The sequence below is a fragment of the Erinaceus europaeus genome, chromosome 16 (assembly GCF_950295315.1).
Source record: "Erinaceus europaeus chromosome 16, mEriEur2.1, whole genome shotgun sequence".
Taxonomy (NCBI): Eukaryota; Metazoa; Chordata; class Mammalia; order Eulipotyphla; family Erinaceidae; genus Erinaceus; species Erinaceus europaeus.
Genome location: NC_080177.1, coordinates 72,443,149 through 72,455,238, shown reverse-complemented (window position 1 = coordinate 72,455,238; position 12,090 = coordinate 72,443,149).

Sequence of the window (12,090 nt, the reverse complement as noted above, 5' to 3'; positions counted from 1 at the left end):
CTTCTGGAGGCGGAGCTACCAGCAGTAGCAGATCGCTTTCTCTCCTCTCTTCTCCTCTCTGGGATCCACTAGGAATACCAAAGGAGACCACCTGGGACCGAAACAAGACAGGACTAGAATGACCACAGGAACCCACTAAATCACCGGTGAGTACAAACACGTGTGGCTGGTGACAGAGAGGAGAGAGGAGCGTAAGGAGAGATTAAGTGACTGCTAACAGTCCAGCAGTTTATCAGTGGAGACACCACCTCCAGTCTGCTCCACCAACAAGGGGACAGCTGAAGGGAGGAGAGGACTCCCCAGAGACTCACCAAGTGCAACTCTGAGTCTCCATTGCTACTATGTGACAGGGAGGGACACCAGGGGACAGAGATCTAACCAGGAAACTCAGGAGAAGCCCTATACCTTCGTGGCATAGCTGAGGGGCTGTGAAAGTTTCTTTGTATAACCACTGGATTATCTCTGCCACACCCTGCTTTATCTCCTGGTCAGGAGTCAGTGATTAAGCTAAGAAACCTATTGATAGTTTAAAAGCCCTCAGGCTCCCATAGCCTACAGGGAAGAAAAAAAAAGAGGCTTTTAAACCATTGAGCTCCAACTCAGGGATTAGAATACTATTGAAACAACTGTTAACTTCCACCACTGTGAACCCTTTAATTAACTTACTTAGACACAAGTCAATCCAGGCAATAGTGATCAGTAATTTGAAAAGAACTGATAAAAGGAACTCATAACATAATATATAAAATGGTTAAAACAACAAGAAAAAATATTGGAGAATCAAACCAGGACAAGAGTCCAGCTAAAAGTTCTCCAGAGGGTGAAGCACAAAATAACGAGTTCAACATCCAAACATTAGCTAAGGAAATAATAATAGGAGTGAGTAAAGAATTTGAAAAAATTGTAATCAGAAATATAGGAACAACAAATGAGACTATGGAAGAAAATACTAATTATCTCATGGTTATTAGAGAGCTGAAAGCTGAAATAGCTGAGCTAAGAACGCAACTAGCTGAACAAGCTAAAACTGTATCAGAACAAGGCAACAAAATAGATGAACTCCAGAAAACAGTAGAGGGCAGAGAGAATAGAATCAATGAGGCTGAAGACAGAATTAGCAAGATTGAGGATGAATTAGAGACAACTAAAAAAGTAGTAAGAGGGGGCGTCGGGTGGTAGCGCAGCGGGTTAAGCGCAGGTGGTGCAAAGCGCAAGGACGGCAGAAGGATCCCGGTTAATGCCCCCGGCTCCCCACCTGCAGGGGACTCGCTTCACAGGCGGTGAAGCAGGTCTGCAGGTGTCTATCTTTCTCTCCCTCTCTCTGTCTTCCTCTCCTCTCTCCATTTCTCTCTGTCCTCTCCATCAACAATGACATCAATAACAACAACAATAATAACTACAACAATAAAACAAGGGCAACAAAAAGGAGTAAAAAGAAGTAAGAGATCTCAAAAAGAGAGTAATAGATGCTGAAAACAACAACAGAGTCCTATGGGATGACTTCAAAAGAAACAATATACGCATTATTGGTATACCAGAGGAAGAAAGGGAAGGAGAGGAAGAAAGCATTTTCCGGGCCATAATAGCTGAAAACTTCTCTAGTCTAGACAACATCAAAGACATAAAGATTCAAGAAGCCCAGAGGGTCCCAAACAGAATTAACCCAGACCTAAAGACACCAAGACATATCATACTTAGAATGGAATAAGGATAAAGAAAGGATCCTGAAGGCTGCAAGAGCAAAACAAAGAGTCACCTACAAAGGAAAACCCAAACACTACAGGTCAGAAGAGAATGGCAAGATATCTATCGAGTGCTCAATGAGAAAGGCTTTCAACCAATAATACTATATCCTGCTAGACTGTCATTCAGACTAGATGGAGGCATCAAAACCTTCTCAGACAAGCAACAGTTGAAGGAATCAACTATCACCAAGCTTGCCCTGAAAGAAGTTCTGAAAGGTCTCCTATAAACAATCAGACCACCACAAATAGGACATATATCAAAACACTCTAAAACTCTACAAGAATGGCATTAAAATACCTTCAATCTTTGATATCAATAAATGTCAATGGCCTGAATTCACCTATTAAAAGACACAGAGTAGGAAGATGGATCAGAAAACACAACCCAACAATATGCTGTCTACAGGAAACCCACCTAACTCAACAAGACAAACACAGACTTAAAGTGAAAGGATGGAAAACTATCATACAAGCCAATGGCCCACAAAAAAGGGCAGGAATAGCTATTCTCATATCTGACACAATAGACTTTAAAATAGATAAGATTTAAAAAGATAGGAATGGACACTACTTAATGCTCAGAGGATCAGTTAATCAAGAGGACTTAACAATTATTAACATCTATGCACCCAATGAGAAGTCATCTAAATACATCAACCTTCTACTGAAATAGCTACAGCAATATATTAACAGTAACACAATCATAGTAGGGGACTTCAACACCCCACTCTCTCAGCTTGACAGATCATCAGGCAGAAAATCAATAAAGACATAAGGGAGGCAAATGAAGAGATAGATAAACTAGAACTATTGGACATTTTCAGAGTCATTCATCCCAAGAAACTGGAATACACATTTTACTCAAATCCACATGGGTCATTCTCAAGGATAGACCATATATTAGGCCACAAAGACAGCATCAGCAAATTCAAGAGCATTGAAATCATCCCAAGCATCTTCTCAGACCACAGTGGAATTAAACTAACACTTAACAATCAACAAAAGATTAGTAACAGTCCCAAAATGTGGAAGCTCAACAGTACACTTCTTAACAACTTCTGGGTCAAAGAAGAAATCAAGGAAGAAATCAAAATGTTTTGAGACTTCAATGAAAAGAAAGACACAAGCTATTAAAATATTTGGGACACAGCTAAAGCAGTCCTAAGAGGGAAGTTCATAGCTATACAAGCACACATTAGGAAACAAGAAAAAGCACAAATAAACAGCCTGATTGCACATCTTAAAGACCTAGAAGAAGAACAACAAAGGAACCCTAAAGCAACCAGAAGGACAGAAGTCACTAAAGTTAGGGCAGAAATAAATAGCATTGAGAATAAGAAAACCATACAAGAGATCAACAAAAGCAAATGTTGGTTCTTCGAAAGAGTGAACAAAATTGACAAACTTTTAGCCAGACTCACAAAACAAAAAAGGGAGAAGAGCCAAATAAATCGGATACTAAATGAAAGAGGAGCTATCACAACAGACACTGCAGAAATTCAACATATCATGCGAGGCTTCTATGAACAACTATATGCCACCAAGCTAGAGAACCTGGAAGAAATGGAAGATTTCCTAGATACCTACCAACTTCCAAAACTAAGTAAAGAGGAAGTGGATAACAGGCCCATCACAGCCAATGAAATTGAAACAATTATCAAAAATCTCCCCAAAAATAAAAGTCCTGGATCAGATGGTTTTACAAATGAATTCTACAAAACCTTCAAAGAAGAAACTAATACCTCTACTTTTAAAAGTCTTCCAGAAGATTGAAGACACTGGAGTACTCCCTGCCAGCTTCTATGAAGCTAACATCACTCTGATACCAAAAGCAGACAGGGACACAACCAAAAAAGAAAACTATAGACCAATATCTCTGATGAACATAGATGCTAAAATACTGAACACAATTCTAGCCATCCGGATACAGCAGTATATTAAAAAGATTGTTCATCATGACCAAGTGGGGTTTATCCCAGGCATGCAAGGTTGGTTTAATATACATAAATCAATCAATGTGACCCACCACATCAACAAAAGCAAGACCAAAAACCACATGGTCATATCAGAGAAAGCCTTTGACAAAATACAACATCCCTTTATGATCAAAACACTACAAAAAATGGGAATAGATGGAAAATTCCTGAAGATAGTGGAGTCTTTATATAGCAAACCTACAGCCAACATCATACTCAATGGTGAAAAACTGGGATCATTTCCACTTAGATCAGGTACTAGACAGGGCTGCCCACTATCACCATTACTATTCAGCATAGTGTTGGAAGTTCTTGCCATAGCAATCAGGCAGGAGCAAGGAATTAAAGGCATACAGATTGGAAGAGAAGAAGTCAAACTCTCCTTATTTGCAGATGACATGATAGTATACATAGAAAAACCTAAGGAATCCAGCAAGAAGCTTTTGGAAATGATCAGGCAATACAGTAAGGTGTCAGGCTATAAAGTTAACATTCAAAAGACAGTGGCATTCCTCTATGCAAGCACTAAGTTAAAAGAAATTGAAATCCAGAAATCAATTCCTTTTACTATAGCAACAAAAACAATAAAATATCTAGGAGTAAATCTAACCAAAGAAGTGACAGACTTGTACACTGAAAATTATGAGTGACTACTCAAAGAAATTGAAAAAGACACAAAGAAGTGGAAAGATATTCCGTGTTCATGGGTTGGAAGAATGAACATCATCAAAATGAATATATTACCCAGAGCCATCTACAAATTTAATGCTATCCCCATCAAGATCCCAAGCACATTTTTTTAGGAGACTAGAACAAATGCTACAAATGTTTATCTGGAACCAGAAAAGACCTAGAATTGCCAAAACAATCTTGAGAAAAAAGAACAGAACCGGAGGCATCACACTCCCAGATTTAAACTGTATTATAGGGCCATTGTCATCAAAACCGCTTGGTACTGGAACATGAATAGACACACTGACCAGTGGAATAGAATTGAGAGCCTAGAAATGAGGCCCCGCACCTATGGACATCTAATCTTTGACAAAGGTGCCCAGACTATTAAGTGGGGAAAGCAGAGTCTCTTCAACAAATGGTGTGGGAAACAATGGGTTGAAACATGCAGAAGAATGAAACTGAATCACTGTATTTCACCAAACACAAAAGTAAATTCCAAGTGGATCAAGGACTTGGGTGTTAGACCAAAAACAATCAGATACTTAGAAGAAAATACTGGCAGAACTCTTTTCCACATAAATTTTAAAGACATCTTCAATGAAACAAATCCAATTACAAAGAAGACTAAGGCAAGTATAAACCTATGGGACTACATCAAATTAAAAAGCTTCTTCACAGCAAAAGAAACCACTACCCAAACTAAGAGACCCCTCACAGAATGGGAGAAGATCTTTACATGCCATATATCAGATAAGAGTTTAATAACTAACATATATAAAGAGCTTTCCAGACTCAATAACAAGACAACAAATAACCCCATCCAAAAATGGGGGGAGGACATGGACAGAATATTCACCACTGAAGAGATCTAAAAGGCCAAGAAACATATGAAAAAATGCTCCAAGTCTCAGATTGTCAGAGAAATGCAAATCAAGACAACAATGAGATATCACTTCACTCCTGTGAGAATGTCATTCATTAGAAAAGGTAACAGCAGCAAATGCTGGAGAGGGTGTGGGGTCAAAGGAACCCTCCTGCACTGCTGGTGGGAATGTCAATTGGTCCAACCTCTGTGGAGAACAGTCTGTAGAACTCTCAGAAGGCTAGAAATGGACCTACCCTATGACCCTGCAATTCCTCTCCTGGGGATATATCCTAAGGAACCCAACATATCCATCAAAAAAAATCTGTGTACACATATGTTCATGGTAGCACAATTTGTAATAGCCAAAACCTGGAAGCAACCCAGGCGTCCAACAACAGATGAGTGGCTGAGCAAGTTGTGGTCTATATACACAGTGGAATACTACTCAGTTGTAAAAAATGGTGTCTTCGCCATTTTCAGCCGATCTTGGATGGACCTTGAAAAAAATCATGTTGAGTGAAATAAGTCAGAAACAGAAGGCTGAATATGGGATGATCTCACTTTCAGGCCGAAGTTGAAAAACAAGATTAGAAAAGAAAACACAAGTAGAACCTGAAATGGAATTGGTGTATTGCACCAAAGTAAAAGACTCTGGGGTGGGTGGGTGGGGAGAATACAGGTCCATGAAGGATGATAAATGTCATAGTGTGGGTTGTATTGTTAAATGGGAAACTGGGGAATGTTATGCATGTACAAACTATTGTATTTACTATTGAATGTAAAACATTAATTCCCCAATAAAGAAATTAAAAAAAAATCAGTAAAATTCAAGGTTAATTTACACCCACTAAAATCCTAGGTTTATTTCCTTCCTAATTTGAGACCAGAGCCCATAGAGCTAATATCAGTCTGGATAAACAAATGACACTTAATGCTTTAACAGCTAAGAGAAAGTCCAAGCTTGTTAGATAAAGAAGGAACTACAAAAGCTGGAAAAAAAAAAAGAAATTGTGTGAAGGAATATAGAAAAAAATGTCAATTAATTGTCCTGTGAAAATTTTGCATCTTATAAATGAACTGACCAGCAATTAAAATACAAGCACTTGGCAAGATAGAATATTTGGAATTTCTCATTAGTGTGTAGCTAGCTTTCCCCCATAAAGATGAAAGGAAAAAGAAATTAACAACCAACCAATAAACACGTTTTGTGTCAAAATAAAAACAAATATCTATTTAAGTATAATTAACATTACACTTTAATAAGTCCAATACATGAACTTAGGAACAAAAGAAAAACTAACTGGATTTCATTATATCATAGAAAAGTTCTTACAAAATTTTGTGGCCTTAAATATCTCTTTCTTTAATCTTACCAGACCGGTATTGGCCAAGAGCAGAGCACCATTTAATTGGAAAATTTGAATGCAGCTATTTCCTGAGAGTCACATCCCTCTGACACCTCTCTGCTAATTAGCTCCACTTGGATTTGCGAGCTCTGCTGGTTCTACATGGTGCCAAAATAGTTTAAGCTTAAAATGAAATGAATCTGCTCTTCTTTCTTATACCTTTCCCTGAGAGTCAGCTCACTAATTTACTCCTCATACTAACTGCCTATACATTTATGATGTCAAAAAACAACCTATCCAACCATTTTGTTGGGATTTCAATGAAAAGCATGCCAGCAGTATCCAAAGCTACATTTCCCTCACTTTTTTTTTTTTTTTTTTGGCCTCCAGGGTTATTGCTGGGGCTCAGTGCCTGCAAGGTGAATCCACTGCTCCTGGAGGCTGTTTTTTCCCCCCTTTGTTGCCCTTGTTGTTTTAGCCTTGCTGAGGTTATTATTATTTTGTTGATGTCATTGTTGGATAGAACAGAAAGAAATTGAGAGAGGAGGGGAGACAGAGAGGGGAGAGAAAGATAGACACCTGCAGACCCGCTTCACTGCTTGTGAAGTGACTCCCCTGCAGGTAGGGAGCCGGGGCTTGAACCTGGATCCTTCTGCTTTGCGCCATGGGTGTTTAACCTGCTGCGCTACTGCCCACCTCCCTCCCTGTCACTTTTTATTTGTGATTAGTAGTGGGTTACCAGATTGTATGATTACATGATATGGTTCCACATGGTTCCTACCACCAAATTCTGTGCTTCTACCCTCGACCTCCTAAAGATAACTACCATAATTCTCACAAGTTTTTAGAAACAATCTTCCTCCTCTTCCTCTTCTTCTCTTTTAAAGTTCATGTGTATCAGATCTCTACATTTCACATGAGTGAAACCATCTAGTAGTTGTCTTTTATCTCTTTACTTGTTTTGCTAAGCATAATCACCTCTAGTTCCATCCATTTTATCCCAAAGGACATAGTATCATCTTTTTGACTGCAGAGTAGTATTCCATGGAGTATATATCCCATAACTTCTTTTTTTAATTAATTTTTTTATTTATAAAAGGTAAACATTGACTAAGTCATAGGATAAGAGAGGTACAACTCCACACAATTCCCACCACCAGATCTCCATATCCCATTCCCTCCCTTGGTAGTTTTCCTATTCTTTAACCCTCTGGGAGTATGGACCCAAGGTCATTGTGGGATGCAGAAGGTGAAAGGTCTGGCTTCTATAATTGCTTCCCCGCTCAACATGGGTGTTGATAGGTGGATCCATACTCCCAGTCTGCCTCTCTCTTTCCCTAGTAGGGTGGGGCTTTGGGGAAGTGGAGCTCCAGGACACATTGGGGTTATCTGTCCAGGAAGTCTGGTCGGCATCATGCTAGCATCTGGAACCTGGTGGTTGAGAGAGTTAACATACAAAGCCAAACAAATTGTTGACCAATCATGGACCTAAGGCTGGAATAGTGCAGATGAAGAGTTGGGGGGGGGGTTCCTCCATTTTGAAGCTAGGTAGTAGTAATATTTTAGTATATATTCCAAGGGCCTGTGGCTATACTAATTTTTTTTCTTTTCTTTTTCTTTTTTCCCTGAGCCTGAAATCTGAAATGCATGTGGATACAAGTTATTGTCTGGGGAGATGATGTCATGGCTGGCAAAAGAACCAGAAATCTGGATCAGGGAAGAGAGTAACTCCTTAATATATCCCATAATTTCTTTAGCCAGTCATCTGTTGACAGGCATTTTGACTGCTTCCACTCTATGGCCTTTGTGAGTAATGCAGTTATGAACATAGGGTTGCACATGCTCCACTGAATTCGCGTTTGCATGTCTTTTGGGTAAATGCTTAAGAGTGATATTGCTGGGTCATAAGGTAATTTCTTAAGGATTCTCCAAAGGGGCTGCGTCAGTCTGCATTCCCGCCAGTAGTGTAGTTGGGTCCCTTTTTCTCCACAGCCTTGCCAACACCTGTCATTTCCTGTTTGCTGATGTAGGCCATCCTCTTAGGTCCAAGATGGAATCACAGTGTAGTTTTAATTTGCATTTCTCTAATGTTACGTTAAATGGAGAATTTCTTCATGTGTCTGTGTGCCACCACCCAACCCCTTCTGCTTTATTATTTTTTAAAAAATTATTTATTTATTTATTCATTCCCTTTCGTTGACCTTGTTGTTTTATTGTTGTAGTTCTGCTTTATTCTTATGCATGTTTCAATACAATTTTCCCAATACCATTTGTTGAAGAGACTTTCTTTTCTCCATTTAATAGTTTGGGCCCCCTTGTCAAAAATTAGATGCCCATAAGTATGAGAATAGCTATATGTTTTAATTTATTTTCCTTTGATAATGTTTTTATAGAAAATTTATATTTTGAACAATTTAAACTTTTATCTTTAAAAAATTATTATCTTTTATTTAATTATTGAATAGAAACAGCCAGAAATTGAGAGGAAGGGGGAGGTAGAGTGGGAGAGAGACAGAGACAACTGTAGCCCTGCTTCACCACTTGTGAAGCTTTCTCCCTACAGGTGGGGACCGGGGGTTTGAACCCAGGTCCTAATACATTGTGACATGTATGCTCAACCAGGTCCACCACCTCCCAGAACTTTTATCTTAAAAAACACTATCTTATGTATTCCTGCTTCGGAAATTTCAGTTTTCTTGTGTTTTTATTCTATTAATTATTGCCATTTTAGTATTGTAGCTTTATAATACATTTTAAAAATATTTTATTTATTTTGTTTTTGAGAGAGATGCAGACAGAGAGAGACATAGAAACACCAGAGCACTGCTCAGCTCTGCTTTATGGTGGTATAGGGGATTGAACCTAGGACTTTGGAGCCTCAGGCATGAGAGTCTCTTTGCATAACCATTATGCTGTCTCCCCCACCCTACAATACATTTTAATGTTGGTAGATTTGTATCATTTGTTGTTCTTTCAGCAATTTTCTTTTCTTTTTTAATATATTTATTTATTTATTTTCCCTTTTTTGTTGCCCTTGTTTTTTTTATTGTTATTGTAGTTATTACTGTTGTTGTTATTGATGTCATCGTTGATTGTTGGTATTCTTCGTATTTGTTTGGTCCCCTTCCCCCTACCTCTGAGAGATTTGGTTTGGCCCCTGCTAGTTTCGTGCCACTCTTTCTCCCCGCCCCCTATGCTAAGGAGGGCCAGAGTCCCAGGAGCAGCCGCTGGAGGAGAATGATGGGGAAGCACATGGTGTGGTGATTTGCCCACTCGTGAATAAAGATTAAACTGCAGCTTCTCAGCTCAGCCCTGTGTCCTCGAGTCTCTGTTCACCGACGCAAAGCTGCCCGGCCTGCTGGTGCCCACGAATATTAATGACAGTTGATAGATAGGAAAGAGAGAATTGGAGCAAGAAGGGGAAGACAGAGAGGAGGAGAGAAAGATAGACACCTGCAGACATGCTTCACTGCCTGTGAAGCGACTCCCCTGCAGGTGGGGAGCTGAGGGCTCAAACCTGGATCCTTATGCCAGTCCTTGTGCTTCGCGCCACATGTGCTTAACCTGCTGCATTACTGCCAGACTTCCTTGTTTCAGCAACTTTTGTAGCAAGTCTCAGAGGACCCATTGGAACACTGGACTAGAAGGAACTGGGTGCTAAGGATATAGTCCCTGGACTATGATCCTGATCTCTTGTTGAGGTTGTTTGTTCACAGTTGATGTATGACTTAGAATATATTTTTGATAGACTGCCAAATCTATAATTATGACTTTAATTTTCAGTGTTGCCCATGTCTATTCATATTTAGCATAGGAACCTGTGTAACCTCTGAATCCTTATCAAACTGAGCTCACAGTCCCTGGTCAGAACTGGGAACATTCTAGGCTGCACTTATTTCAGGACCAGTCTTCTTTGAGTGACAGAGTAGGATGACCTAGCCTCCCTTTGGAGAGTAGTGCAGTTCTAACCATTGCTTATTTGTAGTGAGGATAAAGTCCTGGATAGGCCCACGTGAGGGCTTATGATGATATTCCTGAAATGATAGTAAAGAGAGGGGTCCCATAGAGGTCTAGGCCCTCAGCTTCTACATGGGAACCCAAGGATTCCCTAACTAGGATGCCAGGTGATGAGGTGGCCTGGCATTGACCAAATGGCCATCATTAAGTGACCAAACCTCGTGCCCCTTTCCAGCCCCTTTCTAGTTTTTGTAGTTCCTTCTTTGTCTGAGAAGTTGAGTTTTCTTCCCCCAGTTGTTAAGGCATTGAATGCCATTTGTTGTATCTATTTATGAAGTATTCTATTTATGAAGTCTAGCCTCAAGTTGGGGAAGTAATAGAAGTAATAGGTAACCTCAAGTATTTGCCATTACTTATTTGATAGTTATAATAAAAGTTATCGTAGGTATAACAATTGCCCTTTACTTGATATACACTTTTTGCTAGACTATCTCCTGGCCAATTATATATAGTGGTTCTTCTAAAGGACTGGTGACAATAATGTTGACGTCCTATCAGAATAGAGTAAAAGATAGAGAGAAAACCTGGGAGTCGGGCAGTAGTGCAACAGGCTAAGCACATGTGGCGCAAAGTGCAAGGACCGGTGTAAGGATCCCAGTTCGAGCCCCCGGCTCCCCACTTGCAGGGGAGTCGCTTCACAGGCAGTGAAGCAGGTCTGCAGGTGTCTATCTTTCTCTCCCCCTCTCTGTCTTCCCCTCCTCTCTCCATTTCTCTCTGTTGTATCTCTGTTCTGTCCATCAGTGACAACAACAGCAACAATAACTACAACAACAAAAAAAACAAACCAAGGGCAACAAAAGGGAATAAATAAATAAATAAATATTTTTAAAAAGTGTGTTGGGGGTCAGGGGGTGGTGCACCTGGTTGAGTGCACATGTCATAATGTTCAAGGACCCCCAGTCCCACCTGTAGGGGAAAGCTTTGCAAATGGTGAAGCAGTGTTGCAGATGTCTTTATGTCTCTCTCACTCTCTACCATCCCCTTCCTTTTCCATTTATGACTATCTCTATCCAATAAAGAGATAAAGATAATAAGGTGTGTTTATTCAAGAGTAAAGGTCATGATGCAGGTGCGTAATTTAGAGGCCATCCAAGCTGTGCTCCACCAGGGTCAGGACATTTTAGAGTTCAAGAGGGAAGTGGTCTGAGTTTACTTTATTTGTTTTGAAACTTTTGAGTTAGTTGGCAAGAATCATCAGTCTGGATACTTTTAACAATCAGTTAATGGCCTTTGCTTCTTTCCCAATAGCCAATGAAAAGAAAAAAAGAGTTGGGGTAGATAGCATAATGGTTATGCAAAGAGACTCACATGCCTGAGGCTCCAAAGTCCCAGGTTCCATCCCCAGCACCATCATAAGCCAAAAGCTGGGCAGTTCCCTGGTTTAAAGAGAGAAAGAGGGAAAGAAAGGGGGGGAGGGGGGGAAAGAGAAGGGGGGGAAGAGAGGGGAAAGAGGGAGGAGGGGGGAG